Below are 22138 nucleotides of genomic sequence, written 5' to 3'. Positions count from 1 at the left end.
TTTCTATTTAGAGAAGTTTAAGTTCTATTTATAGATACAGGATAATATAAGAGCAACTACAATCCCATTAAAGACTTGTGAATCATATTATATGCGACAGATTCAATAAAGTTTGGGTGAATACTCTATATTAGCTGGGACAAAACAGTACTCAGCCACTATAATAAAATCTTATTTGGAAGTAATTTAGTATTATGATGAACATGGATCTCAGGTTTAATATCATTCATACCTAACAGCAATCACTCAGTGAGAAAATACCATCTTACTCAGAATTAATGATATCTTCAATTTAAAAAAACCTGCTTTTATATATTATGTAGCAGATGAGATTGGATGCAAACGCATGGTACTGTGTTGCATATATGATATTGTCATTATTCCTGGGAGCTATCTCGCTCCACTAATATGCAAAGCATTGGTCTTCTTTCCATCAGCATAGCAATGGTACTATCTTTGAGGGCTAATCTGCTCTAATGATATACAAAATGTCGATCTGTTGTGGAAAATATTGAACACATTGTACAATGAGAAAAATATATATATATTTATTTCCACATCCGTGTGTATATTCCTTACTTCCTGGACAAACATATATAGATAGGAAGGAGCTTTGTTGTATTGTTTGATTATTTTCCCCTTATAAGTGATTTTTCACTGACAGCATTTGTTAATTTCCCTTCCAATTCAGAACCACATTATAGGGTCTACATATGAGGTTGGGATTAGCTTCCCATGCAAGTCTGTCATGATTATGATATAGGAATTGAGAGAAAGTGTGGAGATTCCCATAATCTGATTTACAACAATGAATATAATACAATGTGAAGAAACATTAGGTATCAAATGATACTGTCATCTCTCATTTCCTCAGAATTTATTTCGGCACACACTGTAGGGTCTGTTTAGTTTTTAATGTCACCATTTCTTTTCAGTACACACTACTTTCTATTCTTTTTAATATTTTGCCAACATTAATCTCTGAAATAAAGGTGCATTTGTTATGTAATGGGAATATCATCATCATTTATTTATATAGCGCCAACATATTCCGTAGCGCTTTACAATTGGGGACAAACATAGTAAACAATATATATATTGATCATCCGTAAGAGATTTTCTTTTAAAATTACTAATCAGTGGACTGGAGTGCCTTCTTATTATATACTTAGACTCTACTCTGGTCTTTTTGTTCATACTACTAATCTATATTAGAAGATCCCCCATGTGATGACATAGTCGGAATAATATTTAGATTTATGTCCTAATAAGGTTAGCCCCATTCCTTGTGCGATAAAACCCCTTTTTATAAAACATTCTCTATACAGCATTGCATATTATAATTGCACTGTAAAAATAGACAATAAAACATGTGTTAAGAAATTTAGAATATAAGTACCAATGGGACAGGAACTGATATGAATTATTACAAATTCTCTATACAGCACTGCATAATATAATTGTGCTGTAAAACTAGATGATAATAAATAAATTCTAAAAGGGTAATTTACAAAGCCAAAAAATTGCAGTTGTTCTGTTACTCTCTCTTTTCTAATGTCATACTCCTATTTCTACGCCATTGTACGAGTAAGTGCATGATATAGTGAGCCTGATTTATTAAAGTACACAAAACGAATGTATTGTGTTTGTTTTTAAAAATGACGGCAGAGGAGGGAGAGAGAATGATGGTAGAGGAGGAGGACAGAATGATGGCAGAGGAGGGGGACAGAATGATGGCAGAGGAGGGGGACAGAATGATGGCAGAGGAGGGGGACAGATGGCAGAGGAGGAGGACAGAATGATGGCAGAGGAGGGGGACAGAATGATGGCAGAGGAGGGGGACAGAATGACGGCAGAGGAGGGGGACAGAATGACGGCAGAGGAGGGGGACAGAATGACGGCAGAGGAGGGGGACAGAATGATGGCAGAGGAGGGGGACAGAATGATGGCAGAGGAGGGGGACAGAATGATGGCAGAGGAGGGGGACAGAGGGCAGAGGAGGGGGACAGAGCAGAGGAGGGGGACAGAGGGCAAAGGAGGGGGACAGCGTGAGAGAGGGCAGAGGAGGGGGACAGCGTGAGAGAGGGCAGAGGAGGGGGACAGCGTGAGAGAGGGCAGAGGAGGGGGACAGCGTGACAGAGGGCAGAGGAGGAGCCAGCGTGACAGAGGGCAGAGGAGGGGACAGCGTGACAGAGGGCAGAGGGGGCAACGTGAGAGAGGGCAGTGTGCCTGGATGCAGAGGGGGCAGAGTGTCTGGATGCAGAGGTGCATTTTTGCATATAACTAAATAAGTATTTCTGTCGTGACCTAAATACTTATTACATTTTTTTGACCCAACTACTTCTAAAACAGGACTGCTCAGTAATTATTTTGGAGGGGTGCCTTGAAAAAATTTGGAGACTCTAAGGGTGCCGCGAACTGAAAAAGTTTGGGAACCACTGGTCTAGATGAAGGAAAGCAAAAACTATTAATGTCACCTGACCTTGATTTTTACTGTCACATTCAAAGTTGACCTACAACATGCTCTCTCCCAATTATAAATCTGTCCTCATACTTTACATATGCAACTTTGTAAGGCAAAGGTGCATTTTACTTGCACAAAAGAATCTGGCCCACAATACAGATTTATTCACATTATCTGCATGTTGCCATCTATTACTACAAATGTTCTAAGACTTTTGGGTGGTAGGGGGTTGATTTGGAGGGGACGTGATCCTTTGAGGTTAATCCAAATATTGTCTGCAAACCTTTTATTTTTTGTTCATCTACCACTTGTATGTTATGTACTCAGCTTCCCTACAAATCAATGCAAACAGCACAGTGGGCTAATGGCTAGCACTTCTGCCTTACAGCACTGGGGTCATGAATTTGTTTCCCAACAATGGTCTTATCTGTGTGGGCTTTGTGGGCCATTAAGCAAAGTAAAGTAAAAAAAATAGAGGAACTTTGAACCTTGTAAAAGTGGTGAAAAATAGTTGATTTTTTAGCACCTAAGTAAACTAATGGCTGTTTTTTCAGGTACCACAAAGATACATTAAAAGTTCATTTAGGACTTGCCTTACCCCAATTATATACCAACTTTTTCAATATACCTCCAATCAAACATGCTTTGACCAAGTTAGTCCTTTAATTGCCTAAATTTTCTTGCTCTGTATGTTCTCTCTATTTTTGTTTAAATTAGTACGAAAGTGATACTTTTTTACTGGCCAATAAATTATAAAATCTAACTAGTGACCGATTAGGGAGACATTTTACAGGAGGTATTTGGGTAAGGACTTGTAATATGTGAAAATCAGCTTAAACCATCTGTGAGCGTTGTCCCCAAAGATGGCGTGCAACTATTTTTGCAATATAGCACATCTGCCACTGTTATATTATAGATGTCTGGAAGTTTATTTCAGTACGTTGTTTTAGTGGTTAGCACTTCTGCCTCACAGCACTGGAGTCATGAGTTTGAATCCCAAACATGCTTTATTGGTCTGGAGTTTGGCTCACAATCAATAGTGAAAGTAAATTTTACGAAAAAAAAATTGACACATGGGCCAAAGCATGTTGCATTGGAGGTGGAGTTACATTTGTCCTCTGGCGATATATTTATTGTTGGGGTAGAGCATGTCTTTTGTAAACTTTGCAACTAATCGTAAACACAAAGCAAGTATGTGTATTATAGTATTTTATGCGAGTAATAGAGAACTCACATCTAACTATCTCCTGCCTAAGCTCCACCAAAAGCTGGGGCTGCTGCCGCCGCCGTAAGTCGCTTCAACGGTGCTGGAGCTGAACGCCAGAATCTGCATACCCTCTGGTATGCCCGCATTTTCATCTAGTTGGAGATATAACACCCTGCGGGCATACTGTCCATTGCCTCCGCCAACACCCGCAGCTCTCTTTGTGCGAGCAGGGTGGCTATCATTTTGCAATACTTCCCAATACTCTGCTCTGTGATTGAAAAGCTTCACAACACTCCCCCCCCAAAAAAAAAAAAAATGGGTTAAAATTTATAATACAAACAACACACACATTAAAATACACATTACATATGAAAATAGAGATGCACTGTTATTGTGGAACATAAAATATCTTACAAATACAAACCTTTACAATGTCTATAAAAGAGTAAGAGAAAATATAACTCTCAATACAAATAAAGTCCACTATACAAATCCACACCAGTAAACTCCACTATAGACTCCTAACCAACTTCAAGTGTGCATGAACCAGTCTTTTATAGTGGATTTTAATCAGACAAGTATATGCAGGTTTATGGCCCACTGTTGTATCAGATGACGAGATCTTATGCTGGGTCTATGCAACGCTGTTTACGGGTATATGTTGTTTAATTTTATACTGATTAAAATATGTTTGTGTTTATTTCGGATTGCGATTTATTCTGAGATGCATTTGCATAGAAATTCTTATTTAAAATTTTATAAAAATAAACATGATCCTTCATGTCGGGTACCAAGAAGGTGTGTACAATTGTTAATTTAATTATGCTTATTAACACTTTAGGTTGCCACTAGTACCTCTGTTGTGTTGTATGTTTGTTTCCATATGAACTATGCCTTAGTGGTTAGACAATCCACCTTCCAACAGTGGGGTCATGAGTTCCAAATCTGAGTCATGGCCTTCAGTGGCGCACGCAGGGGGGGTTTCTGAGTCTCCAGAAACCCCCCCTGCGCTAACTTAGTGCCCACCATAGCGGCACTGTCCTATACAGCAGCCGCAGCACTGTCAAAGAAGCGTCCGCGGCGGTGCTGTATTGTATACAGCACCGCCGCGGACGCTTCTTTGACAGCGCCGCGGCTGCTGTATAGGACAGCGCTGCCGAAATGGAGCTGCTGCGCATGCGCCCGCAGCTCTCTTGGGGTTGTTTTTTTTGGGGGGCGGGGTTAAGGTGGGGAAACCCCCCTTCCTGACAATCCTGCGTGCGCCCCTGGCCTTATCTCTGTGGAGTTTAAATATCCTTCCCATGTTTGTGTGTGTTTCCTCCTATGTGTCCCCTTATGGAAGAGTTTGCATGGTTTATGTGCTCACATTTTATTTACATAATTAAACTGTAATTAAACTGTAATGCTTTTTATTTATACTAGCGTATTATTAGCCATTTAAAAAAATTATCAAACAAGGTATAGGCAAACTATTAGATATTACACATCAACCACTTTACATTGCAATTTATCACAACTGTTCATCCACCATGGTTGTTTTAAAAAAATATTACGTTGTTTAATGTTTGACATTAATATCAAATTTTTTAAAACAATTCTGAGTGAAATGTATTAAGATGTATGTTGTGCATATTTAGTTGTGAGTAGGGGTATTTTAAACAAACAATGCTTTTTCAACAGTTTAGTGTTGTTATTCAGCGCTGCTACTATATCTTTTTTGGACATAAACATGGGCCTCCTTAAGTTTTAAGCATGAATTTAATAAAAACGTTAAGTATTTCTTCTTATCTATCCAACGGATCTGGAGGTAAATGCCTAAAGTTAGTTAGATCTCCGCCCGATTTCTGCCCATTCCCCTCCCTTTCCCAACCCTTTTTTTCTAAGTGGTCGGAGAGCTTCTTAAGTGAAGTTAAGAAGGATTTTCATCTTAAGAAATTCTTAACGTAAGCAGCAGATATTCCTTCTTATCTCCCTTTTCTAGGTATGTGCAGAGTGGCTTTTCGTATTATCAACCAAAAACAGCAGATAAGGTCACTAATGAATCAGGCCCATAGTCATTAATGACAAATCATTAAAAAAAATTAAATTAAATATATTTATTAGGATGTTATAAATGTCTACTGTACATGTACATGTATTTTTACATTTGTTCCTGATTGCAAACAAATGTTCTAGTATGCAAATGTGAGAATGTGCCCAGCCGTGGTGCCCATGAAGAGGGTAGAGACAGAAGAAAAATGGAGATTAGAAGACAAGAAGAAAAGAAGATTGGACTTACCCATCCTGGGATCCAGCGCAGGTAGGTGCATTGCTTTCTTCCCTACAGGTCCCGCCACCAGCAACAGTATGCAAGTGAGCCAATCAGTGCTCACATCCCCCTGTCTACCAAACATTGGGCGGAAAGGTGAGCCAATCTAGGCTCATCTCCGGCCGTTTGTATTTTTGGCATTTCAGCGGGTCAATCAGGACTAGTCGCATCACCGCATAGCGTCATGATGTCTGCGCAATGGCTGCTATTTAAGCTGCAGCGCTCGGTCCTGTTAGTTAGTCTGCGAAGGCTTACAGAAAAGAAGTTGTGGGACGTCTGGAGCAACGGACCTGGAGAGATGCCGCCAGGGAAGGAAAAGAAGAAGACCATGGCAGTGAGAATGCCTTGTATGTGCTAGGAGCGACCCTGTCCAGAAGACAGTGGAAAGAAGTCCGCAGCGTCAGGAAGCCCTTGTAAAGGCTAGGAGCGTCGCTGCCAGGAAGACCTGGAAGTAGTGGAAGAAGTGCTGGAATAAGCCGGGAATCCTGCGTGGAGCCAGTTAGGCTGGGCACTAGGCTCCTGGGCAATAGTGGGCACAAGGCCCTGCCCAGTTAGGGAGATAGGTAGTTTTACTGGGTGCATACTAGTTAATGGGCATAAGGCCCTGGTCTTATTTTGGGCACTAGGTCATAGCGGCATGGGACAAGACCAGGGGTAGTTAGGAGGAATCCCTAAGTAGCAGGCAAGTAGACCTCAGCCCTAATGTACCAGGCATCAGAAGCCTGAAGCACCAGTCAGTCCAAGCAGACAGGCATTAATATAATGAGGACTAGCCAGTGACACAGTTAGATTTAGTTTGTGGAGTCAAACACCTTCTAGGACTAGCCTGTGGAGCACAAGTAAGAGGTGGTAGTCAGTTTAATGGTACTGACTACCCAGTCACAGAAGAAGGCGACATGAGGACTTCAAATGCATATTAGAGCGACCTGCAAAAAAAATTACTTACCAGGATGCAGATGAGTTGATGGGACAACTCGCTCTTTTGCCGACTCTGAAAAATGATGTCATCACAATCCGCGACTTATATTAAAGCAGCGATGGATGAACCCGGCTATCATTGATGTAATGTAAGTATTATTTTAGGGGTTAGGGTTAGAATTTGGGTTAGGGTTAACCCTAATCCTAACCTTAACTCCTATTCCCGAAAATAATACATTACATTAATGACAGTCGAGTATTATTTTATGGGTTAGGGTTAGAATTAGGGTTAGGTTAACCCTAACCATAACCTTAATTTCTAACCCCTAAAATAATACTTACATTACATCAATAACAGCCGGGTCCGTCCATCGCCGCTATAACACAAGTCGCGGTTTGTGATGACATCATTTTTCACAGCCGACAACAGAGCGAGTCATCCCATCAACTCATCTGCATCCTTGTAAGTAGTTTTCTTTGCAGATTGCTCTAGTATGCATTCGGAGTCCTCATGTCCTCTTTTTCTCTGTCGGGGTAGTCAGTACCGTTAATACCATTAAAGACTATAAGCCCGTGAGTAAATTACATGTGGAAGGCCTGTGGGAGTTTGCTGCAAGGAAAATGCAGGTTGTGGTTCTCCAGAACAGCTTCCAGCAAAGTAGTGGTGAAAGAGAGGTCAGACAGTCTGGGTCAAAGCAGTGCAAGTTGCAAGGTGCCAAACAAGAGGTCAGGAAGCCAGAGGTTAGGAATACAGGGAGATGCTAGCTAATAGGGAAAATCCAAAGGAATAGTCAGACGGAATTGCCCAGGTTAAGGAGCCAAATATCTAGCAGGAACAGATGACTGAGAGTCTAAAGTAATGGAGATCAGGAATACCTAATACTTTGGCACCCTAATGGTGCCAGAGACTTCCTTATACAGGGGAGAGGAAGATGGTAAGGTGATTACTGGTGGCGGTGACGTAAGCAACCGCCGCCAGGCTTCAGGATCACATTCCGTTGCCTAGCATAAGATTTGGCCGGCTGGCTGGTAACATCGTGTCTGGTTGCGCAGCACACAGACAGAGGGCTCGACATGGAAGCAGGCGGCCGTCTCAAAGAGAAAAGAGAGGGATGGCATCTGACAGTGAGGCTGAAGCGTTTCTAGTGGCATTAGGCAGTAATTAGGTAGTATTTCCCTGTATTGAGACCATGCCAGATCTGTCCCCATTGTATGTATAGTTAGCCATTTTGTGGTGTACTTGTATTGAAGGTATAGTAGCTCTGTGACCATTTTTCAGGTGGTCACTGTGTTTTATGTTATTTTCTTGTATGTAAACTGTGTATTCTGTTTAGTATAGTGCCCTGTAGTTTCCAGAAGTCAGGCCCCCATTAAAGGTAGGCTTTTGGTATCCGGTAACATTTGCATTCTATGACTTGTGTACCTTGAAACTGTGGGGTAAGTCAGTAGGGCACTACATACAGTAGAGGTTTGCCAATACATGCCGTTAGAGTTGCACAGAGTCCGATCACTTAGATTGTTGATGGGATCAGGCGCTGCTTCTTTGCTGTTATTGTCAACGATAGATTAACGCTGGTTTGGGGGGCTTATTAAAGCTAGGGAACTAGCTTGTTGGGGTGGGTTTTCTCGTCTCACCCCTGTCTCTAGGTTCCAAGTGGGAGCGTGCAGATGACTATCAAGAACTGGCAGGCGTTTTCCCTGATGCATAACACTTTCCGATTTCATCTCTTTCCTGGTAAGGCCCTCACCCATACCGCAGTATTTGGTCAGGATCTTCCCTGTCCTGAATATCCGTAGTCCTGCGCCCAAGCCTAGAACAAATTGAGGTGTTGGCAAGCAGAGTAGAGTGAAGAGTCGCTACTCCTGGCCTGCACTTCTTATACCCTCCCTCTCCTTCCAACTGTATTCCTGCCTCACAGTAATTTGTTTATTTTCCTTCCCTGATCGCAGTGGTGGAAAGAGCGGTTTGGATGGGTCCATGCAGACGGTAGGTGGTCCATTGTGAGCAAGTTAGGACATCTGTGTACATCTGTTTTGTTACCTGCAGGTGTTATACATGCGCAACCATAATCACTTGTAATCGGCACTTACACCTGACCTATTTTGGGTGCAAGTTATACGACAGAAAAACATGTACCTTTGAGAAAGTTTGAGTCGGACATTGCTGCATGCTCTTGAGCTTGGCACGAACTCACTGTACATTGATTACGTGCATATGTCCAGTCCCCTCCCCTTTCAGCCCATGAAATCGGAGGCTGTAGTAAGGTTATTTTGCGTTTGATATGAATTGGATGTTGCTGTGTTCACGTCCAGTTTTGGGCATACGCAGATCGATTTTACGCAAAATACGGCACGTATTAGCATTTATGTTTGTTAATGATTCAGACCCAGTGTGTCAATATGGCTGTGACTGTGGAAGTGCAAAATTTAGCTCCAAAGGCAAAATCTTTGTGGAATGGGATGTCGCTATCTAAAAACGAACTAGTCGCATTTATGGGACCATTTATTTAAGGAGCTTCAAGGGATGGAGTTTGTACTTATAAGTGGAGAATTATCTGCATACCAGATAGTGCTGGTAAATATTTCCCACACAAAGTAACATTTTTAAAGTAGTGCAGGGGATTGGGCGACCATTACGTACAATGAAATGCCTTTTGCTCCATTCAGGCACACTCTCGATAGGCACATAATTAACAATACATATAATACATGTAGGTTCCTAACTTGAGCTGCAATCCTGAAAAGAATGGCAAGCTCGGTAGGACCTGCTGTGTCTATAATCTAATCTAACAGTTAGGTCTAGGGTTAGGGTTATGATTAGGGTTAGGGTTACAATTAGGCATACAGTTAGGGTTAGGCTTAGGGGTTACAGATTATAGACGCATCAGGCCCTGTCATTGACCCCTTAAAACCAGCAATCTGACTGTGTCCATTTTAAACAACGAGAATCCCACTGCCGGCTTCTTCTCCAGTCGCAATGAACATCAGGCGTGTTTATTGTAAATCTGTATTTTCTCTGTCGGCCTCAAAGTAATCTGCATTTTTTTGGTCACTTTAACTGCTGTCGTTAATATCTTAGCTGGAAAAACGTGCCGACTAGGTCACCTTACTATATATCAAATTTAATGAGTACAATAACATGCATACCGATACTCAGGAGGTACTGAAGACAGGATGCAAAAGTCTGTGAAGTGCTACCACTAGACAGTGCAGATGACGTACAGGGTGTGATGGTCTGCAGGCCAATATACAGGAGACACTGGTGGCAGGATGCAATGGTCTGCGGTGCGTTATCACATTAGACAGTGGAGATGACACACAGGGTCTGCGGACAGATATACAGGGGACACTGGAAACAGGATGCAAACACGAGCCAGGGTACAGGGCGTCTGAACAAGAGATGAGACTTGAATATCTGGCAATATAAAAGTGCAGGAGGCATGTTAAATTAAAGAACCAGCCAGTTGATTGGCTAAGCGGAATGATTGGGGAAGAATGCCGGTTAGCAAGATGGTGCCCCGTCAGGAGAGCCGTAGCGTCCGTCCTGGAGGAATACAGCCAACTGGGAGAAGGTGGCAGCGGGGAGCCCGTAGATCAGCGGGTCTGATGAGTGACAGAAGGTCCGCTAATGAATATTGAAATGACTAATGAGATTGCACACACAAATTTAAGATTTTAATTTCTTCAATAGACTGTAGAGATCTAGGGTCTGGTGGAATCATGCTAGTTGATTTCTTCCGTAGTTCATCTCCTGTAAATCCATAGAAATAAAAGGGGTGGAAGACCAAAAAAATCCTATTGTGCATTACCTTTAATTTTGCAAAGATTTAAAACATCATACTTTCCACTTACAAACAAAATAAGATGTAGAGGTGTAACAAGTCTCTAACCTGAAGTGAGTCCGACAGTAGACCATAAAACACGGTCTTTATATGCAACAGTCCTGGAAACCCTTCACAGAGGCTATGTACAGTATGCCACTCCTCCGAGCACCAACGCGTTTCGCCTTTCACCTATATCAAGGTGGTGGGGCAAATTAAAAATGAACAACTTTTAAACTCCATTCATCAAATCAGGACAAAGAACTTCTGATAACAATAAAATGTATTAAACATCCTCTCCATTGTTCTTCTATCTGTATTTCCCTTACATGTAAAAAACATCATGTGTATATACAATAATTAAATTTCACTTTTATCACAGAGATTACCTACTCTTCCTTCTGTAGGCATGTGTCTCCCACTGCTGATCTTACTCCTATAACTTGTAAGGGGTAGCATGGGGATGATGTGTTTAGCTTAGAGGCTTGATAGTGTTAACCTCTTCACAGCCTCCTGGGTGCCCTGGACACAGCATGTGAACAAACCTCAAACATTCTGCCTCAGTAAGTTTACCTCAGCAGTAAGTTTAATCATATAGTCATAGTTAGAATCCACATACACCTCACTAGGAATACTATTTTAAAGTCCAAAAAAAAACTATATAAAAGGTAACCTATAGCTTTTCAGTCAGATTTTGTGTGCTTCTCTTGTTCTGAAATGTCCCACTATTAGTGGCACTGAGTAACATAAAGGATGAAATGATTACCTTAAAGACTGGAGGGAGAAATTAACTAATTAGAATCGTATGGATTCCTTTTGATTTTACCTCAGTAGCCACTCAAAGTTAGCATTAAGCCCTTTGGAGTACAGTATCCCCAGTGTATGGATCCATTTAATCTCAGTTTTTGATAATTCTATGCTTGTATCCTTATTTCTCCAATTTCCCTTTACAATATTAATGTCACCATTTTTTAAAAAGAATTAACTCCCCACTTAAGTGTACTTTTAAACTATGAAGATTGTTTTACACATTCTACACTAATAATGCAATTTTTGCTGTCACATTATAAAAACTTTAATTGAATATTTGTATTTGTAGTGCAAGATATGAATTCAGTTATTTTTGTTTCATTACTTTTGTATGTTCTGCAGGCTAAACAGGACTCGCATCTATAGAAACCAACAGATTTTACATTTGATGTGGAGCCAACATAGTATTCTTTAGATTGGTAGCTTTTATTATATATAAATCTTTTTTTATATATAAATTGTGGCTTCTGTGAAATAACATCGACAATGGCAGGGTCCTTTACCAATAAGCCGCAATATTTCCTAATTATTTTTCCAACCTATGTTATTACTTGTAATGTCTTGTAAAAATAATTTTTATAGCACACAAATCTCCCTTATTAGATTTTGGAAATACTAAGTGATTCCTGACCATTTGTTCTACCCTCTTGCATAGCTTTATCAGCTATTCCTACTTGGCACCCCTTACTTAAAAATTGCGCTCATGTTTTAGCCATATTAAAAAAACTTTAGAGCACTTTCTTCTAATTCATTTAAATTGACTATTTGAAATATTTTGCAACCAATTATAATAATGTTTCTATATACATGTATGTAATATTTGGAGCCTGTTGTTTTTTTGTAATTTTTAGTAGAGATCTCAACATTTTTCAATATACACAAACAAATGTATAACATTAACCTCAGTCTTACTACTATTAAAAATTAGTTTGATGATAGTCTGATTGGAATTACAGTAAGTATAAATCTGATTGAGGGATTTGTTTTTCCCTCTCCAGATGACCAGCCCAGACTGCTAGGTCTTCCCTATATCCCATGAGCATACTTGGTTAACTAGGAGCAAACCTGTTGCCCATTACTGTCCTTATTTTTTTTTTAACTAACTTATATATTTATTTATATTTATATATTAATGGCGATCAAGCCAAAAAAGTTATTATTTACAATGAGCTCTATTCTTTCTAATAAAAAAGATACGATTTTGCAGGATCTTCACTCTATCTAAACCCTTTTTAAAGTTCTATTATTGAATACAGTGAGCCTACATCTGCAGTTGCAAGAATGAAGTCTACTTGACATTTTATATCCTTTAGTGCATTGAGAACATACATGATTTCCTTTAATTTTCATTACTAGGGCCTGCAGGTGATGATCTATGTAATGCAAAAAATGTAAAGTGATAGAGTTAGCCCTAATTATGATGGGTCTTCCTGGGGATGAATTAAACGCTTATGTACTTTTGGTAATGTGTATAGTACTGGAACAGAACTGTTACAAAAGAGCATATATAATATTTTTTCTTTAACTGTAATGATTCTTTTTAAAATGCTATTCATTACTCATTGAGATTATTATTTTAGATATTTCCTGTGGAGTCCCCACTCATAATTGTATATGTGTTTCATCATCCAACTGTTTATTCATTTCATTTGTGTAGTTTTCGACATTTATAATTACAAGTGACTATATCACTTTCCTTGCACCTATTGATAAATTAGTAGGTTTTTTGAGTGAATTTTAAAATGTTCTAAATCTTTTTTTTTATATTATTGATTGAATTGTCATCTACTATATTTTGTTGGCACAAAAATGTGTCAAAGAAATTTTCCTAAGAAATGTTTGTAAATCTATGAAGGTTTGTTTTGACTAGATAGCACGTTTTCAATGTTGACCCATTTTTCTAAGTGTGTGTTGAGTAAGATACCACAACATAATTTGACTAAGATAAGCTGCCCTGCATGCTGCTCTGTATTTGTGGTGACTTAAAGCCCCCCTAAAACTGTTGTTCTAGCATCACAATGTTTTTGCTGGCAAAAACTTCTGTTTTTTAAAATAAAAGGACTTTTTGCATTTTGATAAATCAGCACCTGTGTTCAGTACTGTAATAGAACATTATTATATAATCTATTGCTATAATATGATATATACCCCAATATAATCAGCCAGGTATGAAAAAAAAAAAAGAAATATATAAATAAATAAATAAAATGCAATATAAAATGAGGTTTGTTTTTTGTTGCATTATTTGTTTTCATTATTTAAGATTTATCATTTAAAAAAATAAAGCATCGCTGGTTTAGGCAACACTAAATAGCCTCTTTTTATATTGATAAACATATATTGTACCAAAAACCACCATTTAAGGATGGGCCGCTACTTATGGGCCAGTGCTGTGTGTTTTCTCCCCGGGCTAAATTCTGCTAGCCAGCCCCTGGTCTCTTCCATACAAAGCCAGGTAATATTTTGTGTCTTCAGCCATTGGGATCTTATCCTGAAAAACACAGGATATGCGGTGTTATGTTCGTCAAGTCACTATTCAATAAAAATTGTCCACTTTGAATTGTGTGGTTCCAATGCACAAAGTGATTTAATAGCAAGAAGCAAAAGAGTAACAAATTAATAAAATAAGTACAGCCGATTACATAGGCAGGCGTGCTGGATCGAGCATACAGTCATTCAATTCTGAGGTTTGTGGTCAAGAAGACTGTATGATAGTCTCAGAGCCAGTTTTATATACAGTTGGTGTTACATACAAAATAGTAGAGTTAACTTGGCATGTTTCCATTGGTTCAGGCTTCAGGACAGTCCGGTATAATGCAGGTCATAGGTCAGTTCAAACAATGGCCTCCAAGGGTGGGGGTCAACTCTCCAACAGCTGCATACGTATCTTCCTGCCGAATAGCTGGTTCAAACTGATCTATTTGCATTACACACACAATACCATTCTGATCATTAATTCCCTATCTTCCATAACTAACATACGCAAGGTGCGATCTCTTAGCTGATAGAAACGGATGTCTGAGGATAAAAGGGGGATTAGAATAATACTAAACATGATATGTTTCCTGTATCCTGAACCTTAGATCTCAATAAAATGCTTTTAACATTATTATATTTAACTATTAACTCTATTACATTTGATTATAAATGACTGTGTGTTGGAACTATTTTAAGGTGAACTATTTACAAGTGAATGTGTAAGTGTAAATGTGTGTATAAGTGTTCTCACGTGTTGTGGTTAAATACGCGCTTCCATGCCGTAGCGTGCTATTCGCATATTTTCAGACAAAGACAACCAAATTGATGGATATTACTTTGAAACGACTTCATCCAATTATTTGACTTTGACAGCGGTTAGCTATACAGTGCTTGATTTGACAACTACTGGTACTGGATTTCCCAGGACTAAGGTGGCAGCGAAATATTGATCAGACATCAATAATCTGGCAACTGTGGCTTTATAACTGTGCCAAATTCGCTTGATGACATCATTGCTCACCTTTAACCCTAGCAAAAGTGGAGGACTGGTATCTCACTAACAGCCTTCTATAATGAGTTTCTCTTGGGAAATAAGACTTTTTACTGCATTGATTACTTGTCAATGCAATTTGTATTATGGTTTGTGACAGGTATTTTGTATTTTGTATTATGAATTTCTGATTTCTACTCCAAATTTGTCAAGGTTAAGTCTAATTTTGGCTGCTAAAGGTTCAATTTCAAGACAAAAAGGAGAAATGGACAATCTTATCTGGCACCTTTACTTATTTTATATGTATTTGAGATTATTCCATTTGCCATTATTAATGTTGAAGGGTTGCGATAAAAAAGCTAAATATCCTGAAGTAAGTTTTCATTAAAAGACTTTTAGAGTTGATAGTATGTATGGCCAGGAATTCCTATCAAATGCCTTCTCGGCATCCACTGCTAGAACTTTAGAGGGATTCTTATGTTTATTTAGGTGATGGATTCAATTTATTTTACAGAAGGTGTTGTCCAAAACCTGCCATTGAAGGTCAAAGCCTACTTACCTTGATTATTTTTGTTAGGAAGTTATTCAAAAAGCTTGAGGTCAGTTTTCAGAAGCGTAATGGGACCACAATTGGTGCAGTTTGTGGGATCCCTGTTTGAATTCTCTATAATAATTTTAGCTTGTGTGGTGTCCATATGGAATTGCACCCCTTTCAGGCCAGAGGGGTAAACGTAACTTTTGTAAATATTTTGTAGTAGACCATAGGATATGTATCCAGACCAAGGCTTTAAAAGGTTTCTGGCAATGTATGGGTACTGGACACAAAATTAGAACATCTGGTATATTGAATGCAAAACATTCTTTACAAATATCGCTGGTGCAAACTGTTTTTGACAGAAATATTCCTTCTTAATCCTGAGGATATAAAAGGTGTAACAGCAATTGTTGCTGGAATCCTACCAAACATGGGAAGCCTTTGGGGAATGTGTTCTGGAACACAAGGTGACAATAAGATGCAGATAATGGCTTAGAATTGCAACTAAGCCATTTTCTCAGGGTGTTGACATGTGTGAGGTGACTGGAAGGCCAGACTAGCAAAAGTGCTGATGAAAATACAGATGCAGTGCATCTTAGAAAACAAGCTCATAATGTTCTTAAAAAATGAACCCACCCAACAAGAGGCACAAATGATCATCTACAAAGCTGCAAACATGTGGGCCCACAGTACAAATGATATTATATAGAGTAATGTGTCCATTTTTGCAGTGTGGCACCTGTTGTATGCCATATTGGATGGTGTTAGCTAATGAAGATGTTGGTGATTGCAGAGTTTTTCTGATGGGATATATTTTACAGATTTGGGCCTTCCTTTATATATGTGTGCTAGGTGCAGGACTGTATCTCATATTGAGATTTCAGGTTAAGTGACAAGATCAAATTCAAGGGATAAATATTCCAAATTTAGTTGATGGCCATAGAGTCTTTTTCCCCCTGCAAATTGACCTGATTATTACAGTGACATGCCTTCTGCACAAGTCATGTCTCATGAGTGGTGAGCACAGATAAGCTCCACCTGCAACCCTTTCCTCTTCCGCCAGCTGCTCAGTTACAGTGGACACCTCCAAAAAGACAAGCAGTAGTGCATGCAGCTTTTTTTCACTGACGTTATTTGTGCACTATCCTATGCTATGGGTTTATTTGTTGTCCTGATTCTTGCCTGGTTCTGACCTTCTGGGTTTCACAAACCTAGTGGTTAGAGTGGATTCACTTTGGTCAACCTGGATTAGCGCTGACAGTACCAGAGGCACGGAGTCTAACAAACCCCCAGTTTTCACCTGCTTTGCTGCAAGTCGAAAGTCGTGGCCCTCTGTGCTGCCTCAGGCATGACAGGCTGGTATCAAACTGTAACAACTGGCTGATCAACGTGGCCAGAACTGGTACACAAAGAGACTGCAGGGTGCCACATCAGCAAACAGAAGGATTGTCAGAACAAGTTGGGTCAGCAACAAATTGGATCATAAACAGTACCAAATGCAGGCAGAAGAGATGTCAGGAACAGTATGGCATTATCTTTAGGACTATATCATCCCTCACCCATCCTGCAACACACACCTCTATCCACATTGCCCCTTCATTACTTCACTCACCTCTAGTGAACACTCATGAACTCTTTTGCTATTTAAATTCAATAACTTTAACAGCCTCACCCTGCCGCCAGAAACTAAAAGGACACACATCTTACAATCATCTTTCCTACCTTTCTTCCTCCCTGCTTCTATTAGCTGGTGATATATCACCTAATCCAGGTCCCCCTCACTTCTCCCACACACATATATCTGAACACTACAGAAATCTGGCAAACCTCAAACACATCACCTGTCTTCCTTCTCTTCCAAAGTCCTTTAGATGTGCCCTTTGGAATGCACGCTCTGTTTGTAACAAACTTCCGTACATGATCTCTTCCTCTCATACAACCTCAACCTTCTAGCAATAACAGAAACATGGCTCACGCATTCAGACACTGCCTCACCTGCAGCCCTTTCACATGGTGATCTCCATTTCACCCACACCCCCAGACCAGGAGGCAGACAAGGAGGGGGGGTTGGACTACTTCTCTCCCCACAGTGCACATTCACAGTTCTAGCAAGTATCCCTTCACTCACATTCACATCTTTTGAAGTACATGCTATTAGGATTTTTAACCCATTCTCTATGCGTGTTGCTGTCATCTATCGCCCCCCTGGTCCACACCAACAATTTCTTGAACACTTCTCTGCATGGCTCCCTCACTTCTTATCTACTGATATCCCCACCATCATCATGGGTGATTTCAACATCCCTATTTCTAATCCACGTTCCAATGCTGCTTCCAAACTACTCTCTCTAACCTGCTCACTTGACCTCTCCCAGTGGATTGAATCTGCTACTCATCAGGATGGCCACTGTCTTGATCTTGTTTTCTCTAGACTATGCTCAGTTTCTAATTTCCTTAACACTCCTTTCCCCCTCTCGGATCATCACCTTATTAGCTACGTGCTCACCCCCAGTTCTTTACCCTCCCTGGTATCAAACTCTTCCAAGCCTCCTCGTACCCGCAGGAATATCAACGCTATTGATTTTCAACAGTTTTCCACCTCTATCCAACACCTTCTCTCCCCAATTTCTACATTCTCCTCCCCTGATCGGGCAGTACCCCATTTTCATGAAACCCTAACAACTGCTCTGGATCAAGTGGCTCCAGCAACACTACATACTTCGCGTAGAATTCGTTGCCAACCATGGCACACTACAGTAACACGAACTCTACAAAAACTTTCTGGTAAAGCAGAACGTCACTGGCGTAAATCTTGTGCCGCTAATGATTTCATCACATATACTGATATCTACCACTCCTACAGAAATGCTCTGGACACTGCTAAACAAGCATACTACCGATCTCTCATCTATGCTCAGGCTTCTAACCCCAAACGCCTCTTTAACACATTTAACTCTCTTCTGAATCCTCCTGCTCCAAATCCTCCAACTAACATCAGTGCACAGGATCTCGCTTCCTATTTCAAGGACAAAATAGATAAGATCAGGCTTGAAATGGTATCTCCCTTGACAAGCAATCTGCTCAATTCCTTTGTAGCACCCTCTGACACTCTCTCTTCATTTGATCCCACAAATGAAGAGGAAGTTTCTACTCTCTTCTCATCTTCCTACTCTACCTCCTGTCCTCTTGATCCCATTCCCTCACAAATGGGTATGTCCCTGTCTCCTGTGCTCATTCCCCTTCTAACTAAAATCTGTAATCTATCTCTACTGGTATTTTTTCATCTATATTCAAGCATGCAGTGATTACTCCCATTTTAAAAAAACAGAATTCTTACCCTAACGCTCTCATAAATTACCGCACCATCTCCCAGCTCCCATGCCCCTCCAAGCTTCTCGAGAGAATTGCCTACACACGCCTCACACACTTTCTTACAGCAAACAACTTATTGGATCCTCTTCAGTCAGGCTTTCGCTCTCAACACTCCACAGAGGCTGCGCTGACCAAAGTTGTCAATGATTTGATCACTGCAAAAAATAATAACCAATACTCTAATTCTCCTGGATCTCTCTGCTGCATTTGACACTGTTGACCACTCTCTCCTCATACAAACGCTGCAATCCCTAGGTCTTGAAGGCACTGTCCTATCCTGGTTCTCATCCTACCTATCTAATCGCTCTTTCAGTGTTCATTTCTCTGCATCCACCTCTGCTCCGCTTCCTTTATCAGTTGGAGTTCCACAAGGCTCAGTCCTAGGTCCTCTGCTATTCTCTATCTACACCACTTCTCTTGGAAAACTAATAAGCTCCTTTGGATTTCAGTATCATCTCTATGCGGATGATACACAAATTTATTTATCCTCTCCTGATCTTTCACCATCTGTGTTGTCTCGCGTTACTGACTGTCTTTCTGCCATTTCATCTTGGATGTCTTCTCGCCAACTCAAACTCAATCTTTCAAAAACTGAATAAATAATATTCCCACCCAAGAACAGAAGCTTCCTGCCTGACATTTCTATTTCTGTCGATAACATGACCATAAATCCCACCCCGCAAGCTCGTTGCCTAGGTGTAATCCTTGATTCACAACTGTCGTTTATTCCCCACATCAACTCTATATCTAAATCATGTTACATACACCTAAAGAACATTTCCAGAATGCGCACATATCTGACACAAGACACCGCAAAAACATTAATTCATGCACTCATCATCTCCCGCATCGACTATTGCAATTCCCTCCTTACTGGTCTTCCCAAAGTCAGACTTGAACCCCTACAATCTATTTTGCACGCAGCGGCTAGACTGATTTTCCTTACAAACCGTTATTCCTCTGCTGAGCCACTCTGTCAGTCTCTACATTGGCTGCCTGTATTTCAACAATCCAATATAAAATTCTTCTACTAACATACAAGGCCATCAACAAAATTGCACCGACATACATTTCCTCACTTGTCTCGAAATATCTCCCTACTTGACACCTCCGTTCTGCACAAGATCTACGTCTCTCCTCCACTCTCATCACATCCTCCCATTCTCGGTTACAGGATTTTTTCCGGGCTGCACCTACTTTGTGGAATTCCCTTCCTCGTACAGTAAGACTTTCCTCTAGTCTTCAAACCTTCAAGCGTTCACTGAAAACCCACCTCTTCAGACAAGGTTATGATATTCCTCAACCATCATCTTAATTTCCCTAGATTACCCTATCGCAATCCTCTACACTGCTAACGCAAGACAACAACCTTCTGACCAACATTGCAACACACACAGCCCACTCAGTACTTTTACCTTTGCAGTCTGGCTGGTCCATTGTGCAATATGATGTAGCACATGCCCTTGTGTTTCTAACTCCCATTGTCCTATAGATTGTAAGCTTTCGAGCAGGGTTCTCTTACCTCTCTGTCTGTATGTATTACCCAGTATTGTCTTATTAATGTTTGTTCCCAATTGTAAAGCGCTACGGAATTTGCTGGCGCTATATAAATAAATGTTGATGATGATGATGATGATGAACAGTCCGTGTCAGAAGTCACAGGAATCAGCCACAAGAAGCACTGGAATATTGAAGTAAAGGTTTGGAGCCTAATATTCTGGTACAGACCTGTGAACAGAGCAGGTTTAAATAGCTGAGATGATAAATAGGGCGGGTCTCAGGTCAGAACACATGATCACAGGTTCAGAGCTCTAAAAGAGCCATGCGTCTTCTGTTGGACAAAGTATTATTATGTCACAAGGTTCTATGCCAGGGGCTGAGGGAAGAGTAGAGGGAGCGTGCCGCACAGCGGGTTTGAAAAGTAACAGCCACACACCGATGTATGACACCTGGACACTGACCATTCTGTGGATTGCAGACAGCCTTGACTTTTTGCCGGGCACTGACCATTCTCTGGATTGCCACTTGCCCTGAACTTTTGCTTGGACACAGATCATTCTCTAGACTATGGCTGCCCTAAACTTTTACCTGGTCACAGAAAAATTTTGGGATTGCCACCTGCCCTGACCTCTGCTTGGACATTGCATCTTGTCCCATCTGTTTCAGAATGTGAGTATCTGCGTTTCTCCAGTTTTCAGTCCTCTGTGTAGTTTTGGATTTATTTGAGTCTCAAACATCATGGTGCTGGTAGCTATCACAGAATGATCCACTATTACCTTGTGGGGGAAACTGAGTACTGGTGAACACATCCTGTTCTAACAGAAATGGACTGCTACAGACACGACTGTCCAGGTTCTAGAGGTTTATTCTGAGAATTCAGTGTCTGGCATCACACCATATCAGCAAATCTACTAATGTTAAAAATATGTAAAAGTACAAATGTGACACATGAAATAAATGCAGTACAGAAGTTTCCATACTCTCAGGACTCATTTAAGATATAAATAAGGCCCAAAAAACAATATTTTAGAATAGAAGTTAAATTTTAATTATTTTGCAATTAAAAAGGTAGCAGACAGGAAATAATATTTGTAGTTTTGTAACTACAATCTAAGAAATGGTCACAGAAAGTGTTTGCACGGAGGCTCTTCCCAAAAGAAGAAAGTGAATGTGCTTCTTTGGGTGTGCAATTTGGTTAATTAGGAACATATAAGTAAAATTAAAGGTTAAAGTTATCTCTTTCGCAATACATTATTTTTTGCTGGAAACAGAAATCAGGTTTTGGAAAATATATGAATTTTTAAAAAGGAGTTGCTACAAAATGCCTATGTTTATGTAAGGTACCTGGGTCCCCACTTTGTACTGTATGTTGTGGGATGGGGGTTAATTGTTCATTAGCTACTGCTTGCTTAGCTCTACTTCCATATTTAGTCCCTTTGGGTAAAGTTGTATTTAGTTCCAGTTAATAAGTCAATGTTGTCTGACAGCTGGTATAATTATTTGAAACTGTGCTGGTCTAAATAATAAGCAGTGGTTTTAAGCCATAAACCCGAGAGAAGAATGTTGATGACCTTACCTGTTTTATCAAGCAAGTGTACAGTTTCATTGTTCTTGGATTTTTTAGGGAGAAGGATACAGACGGAAAGAAGAAAGGCACAAGGTCAGAGCAGAAACAAAAGGTCAGTAATGAAACATCAAAAAAAATATTAAAATGAATAATGACAGTGACATAAA

At 40.1% G+C, this 22138-nt stretch overlaps 1 protein-coding gene across 2 annotated transcripts in view; it reads left to right on the top strand.

The window, feature by feature from the left end:
* Nucleotides 1-22138, top strand: part of CPO (carboxypeptidase O) — a 111215-nt gene that overhangs the window by 18772 nt on the left and 70305 nt on the right. The window contains exon 2 of one of the 2 annotated variants that reach the window (XM_075180218.1): nucleotides 22029-22083. The exons of the other annotated variant lie outside the window; for it this stretch is intronic. The gene's annotated coding sequence lies outside the window, so the exon portion shown is untranslated. The remainder of the gene's footprint in view (nucleotides 1-22028; nucleotides 22084-22138) is intronic. 2 annotated transcript variants of the gene reach the window in all.

Source organism: Mixophyes fleayi, chromosome 7, assembly GCF_038048845.1.
Source record: "Mixophyes fleayi isolate aMixFle1 chromosome 7, aMixFle1.hap1, whole genome shotgun sequence".
NCBI lineage: Eukaryota > Metazoa > Chordata > Amphibia > Anura > Limnodynastidae > Mixophyes > Mixophyes fleayi.
The sequence above is the reverse complement of the archived record's forward strand: the minus strand, read 5'-3'. Positions and strand labels throughout refer to the sequence as shown.